We start from the raw sequence: 9,326 nt of genomic DNA, 5'->3' as shown, positions 1-9,326 counted from the left end.
GACCTGTTCTCTGTGTATAGTCTGCTGCTGGCTTTGGCTTCAAAAATCTGTCAGATAAATCTGTCTGTGTGAAGGCACACTTAGGGTCCTATTAGGGTGCTATTACAAAGAGAGATTTATCTGATTTTTGAAGCCAAAGCCAGGAACAGACTATAAACAGGGAACAGGTCATAAAGGGAAGACTGAAATGTCTCCTCTTCTTAAATACATTCCTGGCTTTGGCTTAAAAAAATCAGTCAGATAAATCTCTCTTTGTTAACGCACCATTACACTGCCCAATTTAGTAAACGAGCGCCGATCTGCAATGTCCATGCAGCCGTTGCCCAAACACCTTATCCCTGCCTCTCCATGCTCCCGCTTTTTTCTCCTGTGCTCCGCAGCTTCCTGGTCCCGGAGTCTGCAGCGTCTGAGTGGACTGTCAGCTGACAGGCTGCTCAGCCAATCACAGAGTTGGACCTTTGATTGGTTGAGTGGCCTGTCAGCTGACAGGCCGCTCAGATGCTGCAGCCGCCAGGACCGAAGACCGGGAGAGATAAGGTATCAGGTATTTGGACAATCGTCAGCCTTTAGCCGCACATCACTATTACATGTAGCGATGCGTGGTCAGCGCTCAACGATTTTAGGTCCAAACCAAAACCAACAATCAGCCGTTGATCGTTGTCCATATTTCACAAAGTGGTAATCGTCCGAATCGGCCCGATTTGGCCAATTATGGCTCCAGGTAATAGGACCCTTAGTGTGAATACCAACCAGTGATGGCGAAGACTAGAGCACCAGAGCTATGGCGGGTAGTGTCAACTATGGGAGGCTGGAAGGTTGTAGTGAAAGGTATCGCAATAGCCATGATATAATGAGTCTGGGTGGAAATACTTTTATAATGTCATGGAAAGTAAGAAGAAGAAACGGATGGAAAATGCAAGAATGCACTTGAGTACTATTATCGCTGAGGAGATGGGGGCAAGGAATTCAGTTTGACGTGTAAACAGAGAGAAAGGTTATGAAAGAAGCAGCTAGAAGGTAGTCAGAAATGCAAGACAATAAGTAAAAATGGTATAAAAATGTAAAGGATGATCCCATGGTTTGGAGCTCTGCCTAAACCTGATGACAGTTTACCTCCCACTTTATAAAGGAAACATCAAGCAGAGCTGGCCCAGCGCAGAATATATTTCATTGATCGCTACCTTCTGTAGAGCACTGATCCATTGGCTCTGGCTCCAGTATTTCTAAGGGCCCTATCACATGGAGCGATAATCTGCCGAATCATGGCGGTTCAACAGATTAGCAGTTTGTGTAATAAAGACAATGATCAGCCAATGACCACAATAATCGGCAAATTGGCTAATGATTGTGTAAAAAAAAACAAAAAAAAAACTTTATTCATATCGTTCCACCCTTCCCGATGTTGTTTTTTCTTCTGTCCGCTGATGCTGAAGCTTCTGCCCTGGTCCCTGAAGTGGCAGGCCGCTCAGCCAATGACTGGCCGCAGCACTGTCCTGTCTCAGCCAGTGATTGGCTGAGCAGTCGGTCACTTCAGAGACTGGTGTAGACGCTTCAGCGGCGGGTGCGGGAGCGGGCATACAATAGAGTAAAGGCATAACGATCTGCTCCTAGAACAAAATTTGGAAATATCATTTTTAGATATGAGAAACTGAGGAAGTAGTACAAATCCGATGGAAGTTGTCACCAGTATGCTAAGGCGGTATAACCTGAGGGATTAGTCAGGTCCATTATGTGGAAATATGCGTGTGGGGTTCAACTTACTTATAGGGTGGCAAGTTCTCAAGAGGAGAGATGGAGTAAGGGTAGTATAGAATGGGTAGCTGTAAACTCAATCCATGGTAGACAGATATGAGTATATCTCTTGAGCAAGTGTGCGTGAATCAATGAGGAAAGCATGGCCAGTATGTCTGGAGCCACTGGGCATGTCCACCAGGTGTTGTAGGTAGTACCAGTGCAGTGTCCCAGAACAGGGGATTTGTTCTTATTTGTATGTTTCTGGGGATGCTATGTCACTTCCTGTCTACCTTAGTCCTCCCTCTACCTTCAAGAGGGAATGGTGTGTTTCTCTGCTGCTCATCAGAGACCTTCTCTCCACCTTCAGGGGAGAAGGACGTGTGCTCCGCTGCTGCTGCGGTACAAGGCCGCAACCCCGCGGTATCCGCTCCAGTGCCGTCCACCAGTGTTCCGGTCCAGTCGGGACCTTCTTAATTCTCAAGATTCTCCTATTCAGTACAGATCTGGGTGTCATTCTTCAGTCACTACTCCTCTCATCCTCCATTCTCATCAACAGCAAGTATTCAGTTCAGTCTATTCCGCCCAGTATCACTTCTGGCACTACTACTCCCATCATTCAGACTCCTTACTTCAAGTAATGCTACCATCACAGCCTATTGCAGCATCACCCATTCCTCAGTTATACTCAAGTTATATTCAAATCTGCCTCAATCCTGGTTGCATCCAGAGACACTGTTGCTATTGACTACCACCTTTATAATAAACGCACAACTACCGTTGTTTCTGAACCCTGGCATTGGTCTAGTTATTGGTGCCTTGACTAAGAGCAACGAAGAATTGCTCGGGCCCGCATGGTCAGGCCCCCGTGGGTTAGTCAGCTCCCCTCGTGCCATAATCGTGACCTAACATCTGGCAAGTGGCTACCCGGGTCCTACCCAGTACTACCACCTACTACTACCCTCAGCGGGAAGCCCCAGCGCACCAGTATTTGGGCAGTTGAGAAAAGGAGGAGGTATGTGGGGATAGAATTTGGGAAGTAAGCTTGGAATATTAGTGGACTGTATGAAGAACTTTGATCGAGGATTTCATGATGACTACCTTTGGTGATCAGTTCGCCACAATGCTGCAAACGTTTGGGAGATGGCTAGGAGTGTGATGGCTAGGTTGGTTTTTCACTTGTCCATGAAGAGGAATTTAGTTTGCAAGGAAGGGGGATAGAACGTGGAGAACAGCCCAGAGATTCTGCCCCTTCTGGTTGGATCCGAACGCCAAATGTGCTCAAAGCTGGTGCTGGTGCTTACCAGGAGGTGCTGGTATTACCCTGCCAAGGGAGTTCTAAGGGAGGTACAGGATATGTCAGGGCGAATCTGTGTATAATGAAACCATAATGTCACTCATTTCTATAAGGGATATACACATGTTACTAAATTGTATCCTGTATTCTTGTTCTTCCTTTTTTTGTATTATCCAAGAAAACATAACTCAATGTCAACACAAGACACAACCATCCCATAAGTGTGTGACACGTGTACTGCCCTGATGCAGTATAACAATAATACAAACGTGAAAGAGGTAGAATAGAATGTGGCTCAGGGTCAAGAGGGAAGTGGGAAAGGTGCAGCAATGTTGTTGTTTGGTATCCTGGCATATCTATGGACACAGAAGGCGGGAGGAGATTGCTTTCCTTTTGTGTCCCTTTATTTCCTGATGCTAAGCTATGACTTCTCTATACACATAAGCAATGCATATCTACATACAGTATCGGACTCGGGTTTGCTTAAAGATCAGAGTAAACTTTGCTCTTATCATGGAGCACACATATTATTAAAGGCGTACTCCAAAGAAGTTTTAAATCAGGTCTTCCCTTACTTATCAGCTGCTGTATGTCCTACAGGAAGTGGTGTTATCTTTCCAGTCTGACACAGTGCTCTCTGCTGCCACCTCTGTCTGTGTCAGGAACTGACCAGATCAGCAGCAAATCCCCCTAGAAAACCTCTCCTGCTCTAGACAGTTCCTGAGATGGACAGAGGTGGCAGCAGAGAGCACTGTGTCAGACTGGAAAGAAAAAACACCACTGCCTGCAAGACATACAGAAGCTGATAAATACTGGAAGTAAATTAGAAATTAAAATAGAAGTAAATTACAAATCAGTATACTGACACCAGTTGATTTTTTTTTCTCTGGAGTACCCCTTTAAGATCTAAAAGGTTAGTTGTAAATTAATGCATAAAAAATAGACCCCAAAGTCACCTTAAAACATGGTTCTCCACTGCAGGACATTGGGTCTCTATTAAATGTGATACATACAGCGTAACCGGCCATGATTAAAATATAACTTACATGAAGGAATTTGGAACCATTAGTATTTTCAGTCTGGTTGCAGCATAATCCTTTAGACTCCATTTCCAGTGGAGCACGGGTCGTCTCCTGTGTGTACACGGTCTTATTCTTCTGATGGAATGTGCTTTTGTCTAGCAAATCTCATTTATCAAATATTGTCCGATACATAATGTAGCCTGCTTCCTCTCTGAATAAACAAGAGCAGGAAAGAAATGGGAAATCGAGTTTTGTTGGGTATGTTAATCCAAAACAGCCGCCACAGAATCTCATTTAATCCAGAGGAGCAGGACGTTATTCTTAAAATACTTGACGGGAGTATAAAGTAAACAGGGAGCCCAGTGCTATAGACTCTTGCTTGTGGCTCTGCGTATTACGCAGTATAGCAGATTATATTGTAGATTATATGTACTAGCAATTTTCAATTATTTGTGTGATAGTGAAAAAAAAATGTTGTACATTACATCTATTTAAAAAAGAAATCTCAAGACGTCCAGTACTTATCAGCTGCTGTATGCCCTGTAATAAGTGGTGTATTCTTTTTAGTCTGATTCCCATGGAGTCAATTTTCTATAGAAAACCGTTACAGCTCTGGACAGTCCCTGATATGGTCAGGGGTGGCAGCAGAGAGCAACATGTCACACTGGAAAGCATACACCACTTCCTGCAGGACAAACAGCAGCTGATAAGTACTGGAAGTCTTGTTTTTTTTTTTTATTTTAACAGAAGTAAATGACAAATCTGTATAACTTTCTGAAATCAGTTCTGAAACCCCTTTAATAACTTGAGAGACACAGTTCTTGCTGATAACTTGTCATTGCTCAAATCGATCCCTGTCCCAATTAGGGCTCACAATCTAAAATTCACCTACTGATCTGTTTTTGGATTGTGTCAGAGAGCTGCTGTGCATATCCTTCTACTCTGCAGTCAAACGTTGTTTCTGTGCTACTTAGTAATACAGTCTGTGTACTGTAGGGTGCGATACTCTGCAGTCAAGCGCTGCTTAAGAGCTGCTCATAAGGTTGTGTCTGATGGTCTATCCCTGTACCAAAAGTCTTCTGGCATCAAACAGCTCATTCTCTCCATGGTTAGCTGTACAGGTTATCTACAGCCTATCCACAGTCTTGTGGCCAGAGGCAGAATCCTGCCTGCAGGCACAAGAGTGACCGACAGAGCAGAGAGCCAATGGCTGCTTGTTTTGTCAGTCCACTGTATCTAACAATAAGGGCCCATTAGGAGCCGTAATGGTTAAATACAAAGGTGCAGGAGCAGACTACTTATGTACTGCAGTGTGTCAGTGACCCAATGTTCAGAAGACAAGGAGATCTCTGCTTTACTGCTGGTGCACTGGTAACCCCTGACCTCTGCACATGTTCCTACTTGATTGGCAGGCAGATGAGGACAGATGTCAAGGGTTATCAGTGCAGTGGAGCAGAGATCTCTTTGTCTTTTGCCTGTTAACTCCTTTTTGTGTTGCAGCATGTAAGTAAACATTGGGTCACTTACACAATGCAGTACATAAGGGGTTAAGCAGAAGGACACAGGACAGCTCTTACCTTCTCCCCCCACGGGCCCCATAGCAACTGCCTACTCTGCCTCTATGGTAGCTAAGCCACTGAAGGGCACCATGCTGGGACCCAAGTTTGCACCTTATTGCCTATTAAAATGCTATAGCTCCTAACCAGTGAGTGACATGTAGCAGGTTAGTATCAACCTATAGGTAAGTTTGAGCCTCTTCTCTGTCTGAGCCCCTGACAGCTGTTCTACCTGATCTAACAAATAAGATTTTTTCTTTCTTTCTAATACTAGAAAGAACTATAATAAAATGCATAAAAATATAATAGTAATAATTGTAAATGAAATACATGGCTTTACACTGTGGAATAATAATTCATTTATAGGATGTTTACTACTGAGCCTTCCCTCTGTGACTGTAGAAGAATGCAGATGTTGTTACAGTGCCCCTCGGTATCCAGCAGGGGGCGTTGATGTAATTCACTCTGTCATCCAGTTACAAAGCTCGCCTGTCACTGACTTCATCCCTCTCCGTGGAGCGGACAGCACACAGTAAGTTTGCCTCTTTATACTCTTACTGAATTGAATTAAGCAATTTGCAGAGACTTTTAACCCTTAAAGTGTACAAAGATTGCCGTACACAGCGGATCACTGTCGTTACTTTATTTTTTTTCAAGTTTTTTTTTTCATGTGGTTTGAAGAGTCAAACTTTTTGAGTAAATATAGGAAACAATAAGTCGTCTTCTGTGTAATAGGTGAACCATTAACTCCCCACACCTCCACTACAGCGCAGATCTACATTCCTGTGGCTCTATACATATGTACTGAATCTGCTGCTGATTTCATGTTGTGCATTTCAGCTATTTTTATGTATTCACTAAAGAACTGATCTTTAAATATTACCGCCACATTGTGCACAGGTGTCGGTGTCTACTGAATTTTTTTCAGGCTATGTTCAACTAAAAACTTCACTACACAGGTGGTATATGTTAGGATACCAGCAGAAAGGTATGCAGATCTATACCATGACATATATAAGCAGGACTGAATGTCTTCTATTAGGGACTATGTTCACTCTATTTCTGCAGGTATCTTTTTTTGCAGGAGACCAAAGTGCAGTAGGTTTATGTTCTATTTATTAAACTCTATAGGCCCTCCATGGGTATGCAGTAGTAGACATTGGTATACCTTTCTGTTGGTATATTCAAAAACATACAGCAGTTTTGTAATGTGGGTATACACTGCAGAATCAGGCTCATAGGTTGCAATTATCACCATCATCTTTATCATTATTATATACCTTTTATTCCTGGCAATATCACTACCCTCTGGGGGAATATTATTGTGTACCTATTGCAGCAAGCTAGGCATCTGCTACAGGGTCCAATAACATTGGGGTCCCACTTTACTTGTTTGTATCCCTCCTAAACCCATGGTGATATTGTGTTGTAATAAGGGCATTTTTTTTTAGATACCTTAGGAAATTAAGGAAAAAACCTTTCTGTGTTATGACAAACAACACCACACTAAATGCTGGGTTAAAGGGTTTATCCAGCGCTACAAAAACATGGCCAGTTTCCCCCTACTGTTGTCTCCAGTTTGGGCGGGGTTTTGAAACTCAGTTCCATTGAAGTAAATGGAGCTTAATTGCAAACTGCACCTGAACTGGAGACAACAGTAGGGGGAAAAGTGGCCATGTTTTAATAGCGCTGGATAACCCCTTTAAGCAGGTGACATTTAATGGAGACATTATGCTATCCCAACCATGCCATCTACCATTGGATTACATACAATTGAAAAGAAGAGATTTAGTAGATTGGCCTATACTCATCTTCCTCCACCATTACACAGATTATTTCTGAGGGGGCCAACACCTCTGCTTTAAGGTTTCTTTTAAGGTAATAGTCATTAGTGTTTTTCCAATTACTTTTCAGTTATTTTCACTTTATTCAGCAATGATCCTCTTTGTCTCAGTCTTTGATGCCTTTCATTTGTCTCTTGCACAATGTATCTTTCTCTATAACTCTGCAGTCCCTTCTTCCTATTTAGCTATACTTTGATGCTTTATATATCTGCCTTATTAGTAGTTTTTTCCCCTTCTATTATACAGAGATTTATTACAAACCTTGATCAGTATTTTATTATTATTCCTCTTTTCCTTATTTCCACCCATTTGGAATCCACATATTAATTTCCTTCATATATATCACCATGCTGGATGGACTTTAGGCTAGATGTATTTCTAGATGTTATTACTTATTCCTTTTGTTATTTGTACAGTCATTCCTGAACAGACCAAAACCCCACAGATTAGCCACCTAATCCACCATCCAACCATGTCTCACTTACCTCTACTATAACATATTTCTCTTCATTATCTTGGCTTCCGCCATTAATATAATATGTAATTTGAGTTCATGGACCGAGAAATAGGTGTTTAGGCCAATCATCTCTCAGGTGCATCCACCAAATATACTGGTATCTGATCAACTTTGGATCCAAAACCTTTAGGCAAAATTTAAGTTTTCTACTTTTACTACTGTGCAATCTATTCCAAGATTAACCTACAAACTAAAATAGAGGAGATCTTCCACAATCTTCTTATTATTAAAGGAGAAGTCCGTTAAATTTTTTTATTTAAGTATTGTATTGTCCCCCAAAAGTTATACAAATCCCCAATATACACTTACTACGGAAAATGCTTATAAAGTGCTTTTTTCCCTGCACTTACTACTGCATCAAGGCTTCACTTCCTGGATAAAATGGTGATGTCACGACCCGACTCCCAGAGCTGTGCAGGCTTTGGCTGCTGGAGAGGATGATGGCAGAGGGATGCTCAGTGTCTCTCCAGTGCCCTGTGTCCCCCTGCCATCATCCTCTCCAGCAGCCAAAGCCCACACAGCTCTGGGTGTCGGGTCGTGACATCACCATTATATTCAGAAAGTGACATCACCATGTTATTCAGGAAGTGAAGCCTTGATACAGTAGTAAGTGCAGGGAAAAAAAGCACTTTATGCGCATTTCCCGTAATAAGTGTATATTGGGATTTGTATAACTTTTGGGGGGACAATACAATACTTAAATAAAATTTTTTACCGGACTTCTCCTTTGACCCCTTAAAGACAGAGCCTTTTGATGCCCGAATGTCCGGGTTAGATTAATGCAATGTTCCTTCCTGCCTTCTAAGAGCCATAGCGCTTTTGTTTTTCCACCTACAGGGCTGGTTGGGGTGTCATTTTTTGTGCCATGATCTCTAGTTTTTATTAATATCACATTGGTGTAACAGAAAAATTTTGATCACTTTTTGTTATTTTTTTTCTCATATATAATTTAATGAAATCAGCAATCCTGATGTGTGTGTGTTTTTTTTTCCGTTTATGTCGTTCACCGTGCGTGAACAATAATGTTATTTTTTAATAAATAAGTCCGCACGCTACAATATGTTATATGTTTATTTATTTTTAATATTTTTATTTTTATAATGGGCAAGGGGGTATTTTAAACTTTTATTGGGAGGGGGTTTATAAGGGGTTTTTCAATACTTTTAAAAACTTTTTATTACGCTTTTTTAACACTTTTTTTCACTGTAAAAGATGCAATCATTAGATTACATATACTGATCTATGCTATGTCATAGCATAGCATAGATCAGTGTTATTGGCGATCTATGCATAGAGCCTGCCTGAGAGCAGACTCTATACATAGATGGCCGAACGGACAGGACGGAGGTAAGAGGCTTA

At 41.8% G+C, this 9,326-nt stretch overlaps 1 protein-coding gene across 1 annotated transcript in view; it reads left to right on the top strand.

Moving 5' to 3' along the window:
* Positions 1–6,067: 6,067 nt before the first annotated feature.
* FHL1 (four and a half LIM domains 1) overlaps positions 6,068–9,326 on the top strand; it is a 79,507-nt gene continuing 76,248 nt past the window's right edge. The window contains exon 1 of the mRNA XM_069943148.1: positions 6,068–6,138. The gene's annotated coding sequence lies outside the window, so the exon portion shown is untranslated. The remainder of the gene's footprint in view (positions 6,139–9,326) is intronic.

This window comes from Dendropsophus ebraccatus, chromosome 10, assembly GCF_027789765.1.
Source record: "Dendropsophus ebraccatus isolate aDenEbr1 chromosome 10, aDenEbr1.pat, whole genome shotgun sequence".
Lineage (NCBI taxonomy): Eukaryota > Metazoa > Chordata > Amphibia > Anura > Hylidae > Dendropsophus > Dendropsophus ebraccatus.
This window is presented reverse-complemented; position numbering and strand designations above follow the sequence as displayed.